This window comes from Monodon monoceros, unplaced genomic scaffold (assembly GCF_005190385.1).
Source record: "Monodon monoceros isolate NGI ecotype Baffin Bay Population unplaced genomic scaffold, NGI_Narwhal_1 Super_Scaffold_19, whole genome shotgun sequence".
NCBI lineage: Eukaryota > Metazoa > Chordata > Mammalia > Artiodactyla > Monodontidae > Monodon > Monodon monoceros.
The window spans coordinates 25,658,713-25,671,097 of record NW_021703775.1 but is presented as its reverse complement, the minus strand read 5'-3'; the positions used below and the strand labels follow the sequence as shown (position 1 = coordinate 25,671,097).

The 12,385-nt window shown below is 41.9% G+C and overlaps 1 pseudogene; it reads left to right on the top strand.

Moving 5' to 3' along the window:
- Positions 1-1,951: 1,951 nt before the first annotated feature.
- Positions 1,952-11,400, top strand: LOC114900439 (annotated as a pseudogene).
- Positions 11,401-12,385: the final 985 nt, after the last annotated feature.

Here is a 12,385-nt window from a genome sequence, read left to right as displayed (position 1 = left end):
TAGGATTTTTAAAACAGTTTAATTCTATTAATTAATTTATATTAATTGATATACTTGCTTTGCAAAAGGATTTGGCTATTTCCTTTCATCTTTTAGTTCCTGGAATAATTTGTGTAATATTAGGCTTGTCTGGTGTTTAAGGATTTGATAGAATTCTCCTATATATGGTGTATTTATTTGATAAATTTCTCTATTATTTTATGGAGATTGGTCTGTTAATGTTTTCTCTCTCCATGAGGGTCAATTTTGGGAAACTGTATTCTCCTCTGAAATTATTGATTTCATCTGTAGTTTGAAATTTATTTGCATAAAGTTGTACAAAGTAGTCTCATATATTTTTTTTAGTTTCCTCTGTTTCAATGGTTAATTCCCCTATGCCCCTTTATATTTTGTATTTTTGTGCTTTCTTCCCTTTTTTCTCAATTAGTTTAGCTACTGGTTTGTTGATCTTGTTAATTTTTTCCAAAAGAACCAGCATTTTGATTTATTATTTTCACTATCTTTTGCTTCCTACCTCATTAATTTATGCTTTTATGGTTATCATTTCCTTCCGTGTTCTTTATTTGGTTAATTTTGTAGTTCTTTTTCTGGCTTTTTGAGGAAGCTAAAATTTTAAACAAACAAAAGATAGCTTATAGTCTGCCAACTAATTTTTAGCAAAAAACAAAGGGTTTTTAAAATGTCTATTCAAGCTATGAATCCTAGGAACAAAGTTCCTCCTAGAAAATTTTACTGAAAAATCTCCTTCGTGAATTAAAGTTAATGATAATGATGCAATAGCATGACGTGAACATAAACATTTTTTTCATCCCACAAATGTGTAATATAAGGACCGCAGGAACTATCTAAGCCTGACATATCTGAGATGTTGTCTGTACAACCTAGTATGTAATTTTTAGTTGAATTTTTAACCATAAAACATCAGATTACTGACGTTAATTATCTCTGAAGTTAATTCTCAGATGATGGCATTCCATTTTATGCTTGGCTTTGGCTTAACATTTATTTTGCCTGTATGGACTGAATGTGTCTGGTTCACCTCTACCAGAAGAGGGCGAGAAGGTTGGACGGTACAGTCTGGTTTATGGGTGGTCGAGAGAGAATGGAATGAGGAGGCAGAGGTAAGTCTGGCTTGAGGTGCCAGCGGGAAGACCCAATAGTGTTCCAGGGGCCCTGTTACCAGAAGCGCTCTGGGACCACCCACGGGCCAACTCCTTTCTTACATGAGAGGGCCTCTTGGACCTCCGGGCTCCTCCCAGGTTGCTGCATCCCAGAGGCCCGTCGGACCTCCCTCTGGAGCGCTCCATCCTGCTAGGTCCAGGGCCAGGGTAGCGTTGACAGGCGACGTCCGTACCCCTCGGTCTTTCCCTCCTGGCCCGTGCGCCGTTCGCCTGGTCAAAGCTTGAGCGCGCGCTTCCGGACTCGGGAGAACATCCGGGTCATTTACAAACTAAAGCACACAAGAGGCCACGGCGGGCGGTGGGTGGAGCGATCTTAGTGCGGGTCTACCCGGAGCGGGGTGGGGGGTGGGGGGTGGGGGGGGCCGTGGGGGAGACCCAGCAGGACGCGGGAGGCGCGCCCGCCGCGGGGAGCCTCTAACCGCCCCTGCGCCCGGACTGGGGCACCGAGCTCGGGGATCCGTTCGACTTAGGAAAACACAGTGAGGAGCTGGTATTCTTGAGAAATACATCACATTTGTCAGGGAAACGACAGAGACTGAACTCAGCTTTACAAAGCAACTCAGGAATCTTTTGAAGAAATACCAACCTAAAAAGAACTGGAAGGAGGAAGAATACAAGTATATTCGTCATGTAAAGCGTTCCTTCCCACCCTGTGAGCGAAATGAGCGGTCACGCTGGGCACCATGCATTTACCTTGGAGAACTTGACCTCACAGGTCACTGTGGAGTTAGCGGGCTGTGTTCAAGACCAGAGCAGGAGTGGATATCGTGATGCACAAAAGAGAGCCACCGATAGACACTTGCTGGAAGCAACGTAAATCAAGTAAACGACGGTATGTGTGAGATTCCAAAAGACTGACAGAACACAGCAGTATTTTGGAAAAAAAAAAAAATCATGCTGACATGAGTGTTTAAAAGGTAGGTGTTGAAAAGGCACACCAACAAACTCAAAAGTATCACCAATAGCAGAGGACAGCAAAGCAGATTACTCACCAAGTCTTCAAGAAACTGGACCAGGACCTGCATGAATATTACCATCCTCATATATCCAACATCCTTCAGAAAATACAAGAGATGGAAGAAAGAAGGACAGTGAGAATTGGAGGATCAATGAAGACATGGAGATGTTGATCAACAGGCAATAGTAATCAGTGGGAAAAGCTTGGATACCATAGTTAAGTCAGCTGAATCAATGATCAGATAAATGTCATAGTTGGTAACAGAAACTTTCAAGTCAGAGTTTGAGGCTCCTGGAGACATCTGAGGAAGACACTCAGCCAATGAAGTGTACTGTGTCTGATCATAGTGTTTAAAATTCCAGAGTAGACAAAACAGAGGTCAAATCTGATAGCAAATCCAAAGGAAAGTTATGGCTGTTCATAAAAATAAATGTTTCCCACACAGTAAAGTGTACTCATTGCTTCAATGAGTTCATGATCTTCAAACCCCAAATTCACTTTAACAACCTAAAGCATGGGGTGGGTGGGGGAGGGCAACACCAGAGGGTTTCAGCAATCTTTCATCTCAACAAAGAAGGAAAAAGCTATATAAAGAAAGTCAATGAATTAAATAAAGAAATCCAGATGGATATGGATCAGAGATGGTATAACAAAGATGAAGAGTGACTGTCTAATGAATCCTCAAATGGGAGATCCAGCCAGTTTGGGTCACAAATTAACTATATATATATATACATATATATATATATATATAGAGAGAGAGAGAGAGAGAGAGAGAGAGAGAGAGAGAGTTTCATATACATATATACATATACGTAGGAAAACTGTGACGAGAGGCCCAGAACCTTGAAGTCTGGCTAGCTGAGGTTGAAGGCACGCTCTCAGCACCAAGTGAAGAGGCCTGACAACAGAGTGTAATGCATAAAAATCTCAGTCCCAAATAACTGTGCACAAGACTGGAAGAATACAGACACCAGTTACACAGAGGAGCAAAGTCAGGAGAGTGAGGTGCAGGTCTGGTCATGACTTTTAATAATAAATTCGATGACAAGGAACATATTCCCCCCCACAGGGACTTGTAAAATTCTCTACATATTTGAAGATCAGAATGAAGGAATTCTTTCAGCAGTTGAAGCAGAAACATTGTATGTTATAGAGGAAAATGAAGGTGATTCTGCATTTGGAGAAATGAAGATGAAAAGGGTTATATTCACACTTTATTTGTCAAAGTCTATTTGGACAAAAATGCCAAAGGTGCTAAGATGTATACAGGCATACCTTGGAGACATTGCAAGTTTGGTTCCAGATCACTGCAATAAAGAGAATATGATAATAAAGTCACACGAATTTCTCTGGTTTCCCAGTGCATATAAAAGTTATGTTTACGGGGCTTCCCTGGTGGCGCAGTGGTTGAGAGTCCGCCTGCCGATGCAGGGGACATGGGTTCGTGCCCCGGTCCGAGAAGATCTCACATGCCGCAAAGCGGCTGGGCCCGTGAGCCATGGCCGCTGAGCCTGCACGTCCAGAGCCTGTGCTCCGCAATGGGAGAGGCCACAACAGTGAGAGGCCCGCGTACCGCAAAAATGAAAAAAAAAAAAAGTTATGTTTACGTTATACTATAGTAAGTGTGCAATAGCATTATGTCTGAAAGAACAACATATATAACTTAATTTTTTTTTTTTTTTTTGGCTGCCCTGCATGGGATGTGGGATCTTAGTTCCCCAACCAGGGCTCGAACCCCCGCTCCCTGCATTGGAAGCGCAGAGTCTTAACCACTGGACCGCCAGGGAAGTCCCACACCTTTATTTTTGTTTCCTCCATGAAAGTCTTGAACCCCTCAAAGTCACCTGTGAGGGTTGGGATCAACTTCTTCCAAACTCCTGTTAATATTGATATTTTGACCTCTTCCCATGAATCATGAATGTTCTTAATGGCATCTAGAATGGTGAATCCTTTCCAATTCAGAGGGTTTTCAACTGACTTCGCCCAGATCCATCAGAGGAATCGCTATCTATGGCAGCTATAGCCTTACAAAATGTAATCCTCTTTTTCTATCTGAATTTTAATTTTAATAGATATTGCCAGGTTTCTCTTGTTTAGTTAAAATCAACTATGCCTAACAAAATCCAAAATGTATTTCTTAAGTACTAACACTTGAGAGTCAAAATTACCCCTTGATCCATGGACTGCTGAATGGATGTTGTGTTAGCAGGCATGAAAAAAGCATCAATCTCATTGTACATCTCCATCAGAGTTCTTGGGTGACCACGTGCATTGTCAATGAATAATAATATTTTGAAAGGAAACTATTTTTTTTTAATAGCAGTTGATTTCAACAGTGGGCCTAAAATATTCAGGAAACCATGTAGTAAGTAGCTGTGCTGTCATCCAGGCTTTATTGTTCCATTTGCAGAGCACAGGCAGAGTAGATCTAGCATAATTCTTTTTTTTTATATATTTTTTTTATTTTTTAAATATTTTTATAGCATAATTCTTAAGGACCCTAGGATTTTCAGAATGGTAAATGAGCATTGGTTTCACCATAAAGCCACCAGATGCATTACCCCTAGCAAGAGAGCTCTGAAACTAGGCATTGATTTCTCCTCTCTAGCTATGGAAGTCCTAAATGCCATCTTCTTCCAATATAAGACTGTTTCATTTACATTGAAAATCTGTTGTTTGGTGTAGCCACCTTCATGAATTATCTTAGCTAGATCTGGATAACTTGCTGTAGCTTCTACATCAGCACTTGCTGCTTCCCCTTGCACTTTTATCTAATGGAGATGATTTCTTTCCTTAAACCTCCTGAACCAACCTCTGCTAGCTTCAAAGTTTTCTTCTGCAGCTTCCTCACTTCTCTCAGCTTTCATAGAATTGAAGACGGTTAGGGCCTTGCTCTGGATTAGGCTTTGGCTTAAGGGAATGTTGTGGCTGATTTGATCTTCTATCCAGACCACTAAAACTTTCTCCATATCAGAATAAGTATGTTTCACTTTCTTATCATTTGTGTGTTCAGTGGAGTAGCACTTTCAATTTCCTTCAAGAACTTTGCCTTTGCATTCACAACTTGGCTAACTGGCACAAGAGGCCCAGCTTTCAGCCTGTCTTGGGTTTTGACATGTCTTCCTCACTAAACTTAATCATTTCTAGCTTTTGATTTAAAGTGAGAAATGTGTGACTCTGCCTTTCACTTGAACACTTAGAGGCCACCGGAGGGTTATTAACTGGTCTAATTTCAATATTGTTGTGTCTCGGAATAGGGAGGCCCAAGGAGAGGGAGAGAGACAGGGAACAGGTGGTAGGTGGAGCAGTCAGAATATACACAACATTTAGTTTTTTTAGTTTGCTGTCTTAAATGGGTGCAGTTTGTGGCTCCCCAAAGCAATTACAATAGTAACATCAACTCAGCCATAAAAAAGAATGAAATAATGTCATTTGTAGCAACATGGATGGATCTAGAGATTGTCATACTGAGTGAAGTAAGTCAGAGAAAACCAAATATCATATGATATCGCTTATATGTGGAATCTAAAAAAAAGGGTACAAATGAACTTATTTACAAAACAGAAGTAGAGTAACGGATGTAGAAAACAAACTTATGGTTACCAGGAGGGAAAGGGGGGAGGGATAAATTGGGAGATTGTGACTGAAATACACATACTACTATATAAAATAGATAACTAATAAGGACATACTGTACAGCACAGGGAACTCTTCTCAATACTCTGTAATGACCTATATTGGAAAAGAATTTCTAAAAGAGTGGATATATGTATATCTATAACTGATTCACTTTGCTGCACAGCAGAAGCTAACACAATATTTTAAATCAACTATAGTCCCAATAAAAATTTTTAAAAAATAGTAACATCAAGGATCACAGTGATCACAGGTCAGCATAACAAATATAGTAATAATGAAAAAATTTGAAATATTGCAAGAACTACTAAAATGTGACACAGAGACACAAAGTGAGCAAATGCTGTTAGGAAAATCGTGCCTATAGATTTTCTCAATGCAGGGTTGCCACAAACCTTCAATTTGCTAATAATGCAGTATCTGTGAAGCACACTGAAGTGAAGAGAGATAAAACAAGGTATGCCTGTATTTAATATTACTTTAAAAACTTAAAATAAAAACACCTCAACAACACTGGAGTTTGTTGAAACACAGTTGTTTCTACCCACAACTGTGACTATTACAGGAAGTTCTTCAAAATACTGGATGGTTGGATAGCACCACAATACATATTTTTATACAGCCACATAGTGAGCTTTTAGGCATCATACCCCGAATTTTCCTTGACTTTCCTTTCCTTGAGTTTTGACTTAGTCAAGTTTCTCCTGCTAAGTTGAAGTTTTACATTCAAAGCTGCCAACTACCAATTTACAACTTAACAATATTTGAAATCTGATAAACATTTCTTCCTTGGGCAGCATCTATAAATAACAAAAAATTTGGATTCTACCTTCTAACCATTATTTCTGAATCAAAAAGCACAGCATCTTGGGGGTGCTTCTGCTCTCTCCTGATCTCTTCTTTTAATTAATTAATTTATTTATTTTGGCTGCGTTGGGTCTTAGTTGCTGCGCGTGGGCTTTTCTCTAGTTGTGGTGAGCGGGGGCTACTTTTCATTGTGGTGCGCGGGCTTCTCATTGCCGGGGTTTCTCTTGCTGTGGAGCACGGGCTCTAGGCGCGCGGGCTTCAGTAGTTGTGGCTCGCGGGCTCTAGAGTGCAGGCTCAGTAGTTGTGGCGCACGGGTTTAGTTGCTCCGCGGCATGTGGGATCTTCCCAGACCAGGGCTCGAACCCGTGTCCTCTGCATTGGCAGGCAGATTCTCAACCACTGTGCCTGATCTCTTCTTTATATATAGTGTCTGCCACAAATTGAAGCATATTCTAATGTTACATTTTGTAACTTAATAAGTTGAACTATGCTAGTTTGTTAAACTTTACCACTATTCACTTAGAGGAAATCATGAACAAAATAAAATCTCACCCTACTTGAGTAAAGAAGTAAATAAGAAAATACTTATATTGGTACTAAATGCTTAAATGTGGTTAAGATCATGGCTAGTTCATCATGATTATCCCAGCCTGTCTATTTGATCCCAAACAACTAATTGAAATCTATAAAAGTTTGGTCAATTAACCTGTTGATTTTTACATATGGCACCAGCTGAGCTCTCCACCAATTGCAGATCAGATATTCTAGTGCTGTACAGACACACTTACATGAAAACAGCACATGTCCACTTCTCAGTCACCTAGGTTCTGTTTCAGCTGGAGGTTTGGTGGCAGGAGAAGCTGTGTTCAGCTCACACTTCCCCAGGCTGGGCTATAATTTGAATGCAGTGTGGTGATAACTACAGTCATACACAGACTAAGAGCGCAGCATACTGTTTCCAAAGGGTAGATTTTAAAATCATTCCCATCTTTAAGATCCAAATTTTCAGTTACTGAAATTTTTAAAAAGTAGTAAATGTAAGGACCCACTTCAGAAAACGTGATTAACTTTAGCCAGAATAAAATAAACATTTCTCACCATCTTTAAAGAAATCTGGCCACATAGGATTTGCATTCTTAAATTGGCACTGAAGCAGGAGGATGGATAGTGAAACTGGTCACATGCATAGTCAGCCACCAAATCGAGTGTTTGATTATGCTCAATAAAGACCCAGCTATAAATGGGTCAGAAGGAAGGTGTCAGGTTGAGACATACCCTTTTTTTTTTGGCTTTGAAAAATATTTATTCATGTCTTTCCTACATTTAGATAGGAAAATTAGCTTCTTGCCTCTACTTTATGGGCTCATTTCATAAGCTCATATCAGAGGATCAGAAAATGGCAGGAGGGACTCATACTTGTTGCTCTGGATGGCCTGTGTTTCAAGGTAAGTTAGCTGCAGTCAGCTTACATTTTACACTGGCTACCAAAGTGAGATATAGCGGACTGTACTTAATGACAGCCCAACTTACAACTACATATATAATTTTTAAAATTTTATAATTAAAATTTCTTTTGCATTATTATGCCTTTACTGACATGATATTGATAAAGCCACCTATCTTGATCCAGACCTCTTCAGGGGATTGTTTCCTTCAGATCTCCTTTTCAAGTATTGCATCAAGAAAATCAGCTGACCCTTAAATGAGGGAAATTTGTTTTAATGAGCCGTAATGCTCATTAAACTAGTGGACTAACTGCTTCTGGCATTTAACCAAATGAATGGGAGACCAAAGGTATTATAATCTGACCTTCTTATGTCAGATTATGAGCTCACTTCCAAATTGTTAACTACCAGAAAAAGCCTAGAACAGGCCAAGTCAACATTAGTTTTTAAAAAGCCTGCCTTGAAAAACATCCTGTTTTTTGAAGTTTTTTTATTCTTTAGGATTGTGCAGATTTGATTCAGAAAATAGCTCGATTTGTTTGTATAGAGCAAGTGTTGTGTGCATAAACTTATAATCATTATTTTAAGCCATTGCCTCCACACCAAAAACAGATGGAGATATGGGACATTGACTAAAGAGTTCAAGATATTTTGTAGCTGCAGTTCCTTTAGTCAGTGCCTGAAGTATTAGGAAAAGTACTGAACAATTTCCAAAGCATCAGGAATGTCCTTTTCCACCCAAGATATTCTTTTCTTCCAACAGTTCTCTGTTAAATAAAAGAAGAAAAATCTCAGCCTGATTATAAAGTTTTCTTCCTTTATTTTACAGGTTAATAATAACACACTTATGATAGGGACAGAGTGAAGGGACAAAGATGGTGATTAAATAGTTAATCCCACTAGGAGACTGTAAGTAGAAAAAAAAAGTATGGGAGACCCCTGTAAGTTAATGATCACTGAAGAAGGCAGGCTTGCTTAGCAACAAAACCATGCAACAGAAGCATGAGACATGCCCCCAAACAATAAAACAATGGTGAACTGAGACCCACATCCTGCCCAGTGAGGTCAGTAAGTTAATGATTCCTAGGACATGCTCCTCTGAGCATATTAAAAACAAAAATACAGGGAAAAGATGACATTATACTGAAACCTGAGATGATTTACCATACTTTAGTATATGTTACTGCCTTTTTGCCCATTTCCATTGTGCCATGACAGTCCCAGTTTGACCATGACCATGTAGGGACAAGAAAACTCCCCCGCCTGACATGGAGGAGGAACTGATGACAGAAGCTTGACATCTACTGAAAGAATGAGGAAGAAGGTGGTCTTCTTTCTCTCCCCGCTTCTCCTTTGATTATAAAAATGTAGCCCGCCTAGCTTTCGGCGCAGCACTCCATTGCCTGCCTGCTTGTACCCCTCACAAGGGTCCTAGTCTAATAAACTCTTTCCTTACCTGTCATTCTGCCTCTCACTGAATCCTTTCTGCGTGGAGACAGAAGAACCTATGCTCTACTAAGCCCCGAAGCGTGTTCTGCAGTTTCACTTACAGGTTAATAATGTGTGTGTTGAAGTCTTTCCTCCCTAACCTTGTTTATAAATCTACCAAACCTCACCCCAGACAATGCATTTCTTTAAACTCCTCCTGTTTGGGTGAAGCTGTTACTCCCTGAGGTCCAAAACTCAGGGCACTTGTTTTCTTTTTAATAATGCTAGGGCACTTTTTCGGTGTGGTGTCTAACGTGTGATTATTTAATGTTTGCCAAAATGTTTAGAATAACTTTCAGTTGGCCAACTGGATTATGACTCCCTTTGTGGTTTTGTTTTTGTTTTTAAAAGTGCTTTCAATCAAACACATCTATAATTCGCCGCACAGAATATACTGCTATTTAAAGAGTCACCAAAAACAAGGAAATTATGAGAAACTGTTTTGAGGGAGAGGGGAGCCTAAGGCGACTGTACGACTAAAAGTAATGTGGTGCTGTGGAGGGGATACCTGGGTAAGACATTATGGAAAACGATGGAAATGTGACTAAACTTTGGGCTTTAATTTGTAATACTGTATCAGTATTGGGGTTTACTAACAAATGTGCCATAATAATGTAAGCTGTTAATAATAGGGGAAACTGGGGTACAGAGGAACTCTCCATACTATCTCATTTTCTTCTGTAAATCTAAAGCTGTTCTAAAAACACTTACATTCAATATAAACTGTTCTAAAAACTGCTTATAAAAAACAAAAACCTAAAGTGATTACCTGAACTTCAGTTGTTTTAACTTTTTACTCTTTTATCCATTTGTTTAGCTGATTATTCTGCTCCCTAACGACCTTTTTATTTTCATACCTGCCGGAGAGGCTGCCTGCTGGATGAGACACATGAGACTACTATAGACACTTGGGTTCTGAATAAACTGTGTTTGAATAAAGGTCAACATGATTGTTTGTTTTTATTCTTATTCTAAAAGAAATGAAACCATCTGGCACCTTTTACTTGTACCCTCTTATCTGCCTCTTTTATAAATATTATATTTTCCTCAAAAAATTAAAGTGCATAAATGTTCTTTTAAATTCACAGTGTGCAGTGGTTGAGAATCCGCCTGCCAACGTAGGGGACACATGTTCGAGCCCTGGACCGGGAAGATCCCACATGCCGCGGAGCAACTAAGCCCATGCGCCACAACTACTGAGCCTGCGCTCTAGAGCCCGGGAGCCACAACTACTGAAGCCCGCGCGCCTAGAGTCCGTGCTCCGCAACAAGAGAAGCCACAGCAATGAGAAGCCCGCGCAGCGCAATGAAGAGTAGCCCTGACTCGCCGCAACTAGAGAAAGCCCAAGCCCGCGCGCAGCAACGAAGACCCAATGCAGCCGAAAATAAATAATTAATTAAAAAAAATAAATCCACAGTGTCAGGGTATTTTACCACAGCCTAAGAGCTCAGTTCCGTGAAATGAGGTGCCTAACGGCAGACTTCACCCCCCACAACAAATGCAAATAAAAAGGCGTCCAAAGCGTGGCTCGGCGGGCGAGCAGCAGAGACCCCGCCGGCCGGGCGAGGGGCGCCGGGAGCCCCGCAGAGGTTGGGGTGGAGGGAGCTGGGTCTTCGGCGGCGCGGAGCCGTGGCCACGGACGCCGGCCCGAGTCTCCGCCGCGCGCCGGCCGGCGTGTCTGAGTCGTCGCGAGGAAGCGCAGGGCGGGAAGGCGGCCGGCTCTGCTCCCCCGAGACCGTCGCGGCTGGTGGAGGCCCTGCTCTTTGGCCTGGATCCCGGGGCGGATCCCGCCCAGGGCAGCGTGCCCTCGGCCCAGGTTAGGTCGGAGCTGCACCTGGCTGGGGGGCGTCGCGCACTGCCACGCTTTACTCTGCGCAATTAGGGGCCTGGGGGTGGCTCCCCCTAGACGGTGAGGGCGGAGGTGAGCTAGCCAACTGCCCTCTGTGCAGCAGCTCCCTAGAGGGAAAAGGGGGTGGGCAGGGCAGGCCTCACCCGACTGGGGGCAGAGGTGAGGGGTCTAGGGTGGGGGGTGGGTCCCGACTCCTGGGCCACTAAGGGAGTCTGTCTTAAACTTGGGCTCTGGAATCCACTCTCCCCACCCCTCACTAGCTGGTCTCTTAGACCTGGCAGGGACCAGGTATGGGGATTTTTTAAATACCCGAGGTAGTTGTGACTTGCAGTAGGTTGAGAATCGCTGTCTTTATTTCCTAGTGTTGACTTTCTCTAAACTCGGACTTGCCAGTGCCCCTCATGACAGCTCCCAGGCCGGTTTTTTTTTCAACTTCCGCTTCTCCTTGACTGATTCTCTCCGTATTTCCAGATTTGAACCAGATTTGTTTTCCCAGAGCTTTCCACCAACCATTATCTGTCCTTTGGTCATTTACCCTTTCCAGTTTGGATTCCCATGAAAGGAAATTGAATCTATTGATCCCCTGCCACTGCCACTGTCTGGGTGGGGCTTTGTGGCCCTAATCCCCTCCCAGGTTGCAGGCCAGCTTGTCCCACAACTGCTAGTTGGGTACTCTAATCAGGGGTGAGAGGGGCACCACAGGAACCCATGGAACAAAACAGGCCTGGGACCCGGCAGTGTCTCTTACTTAGGTTGACTTGCCTAGTTAGCAATCACCTACCCTAGGACACTTTGGATTTTCCACTGGAAAACTGCACACTGTCTTCAAAAGGACCCTTGACTCAGAAAATGTCTCAGGTTAATTCAGCAGTTTCCGTAAGTAGCACTTAAACTCTAGGAGTTGGCTGTATCAGATGCAATGTATATACTGTGGCTGCTAACATGAAACAATTTCTTCTTATTCAGTCAACTAAAAAAGAAACCCTGTCATTCCTCTCCCAACTTGCCTTCTAATCTG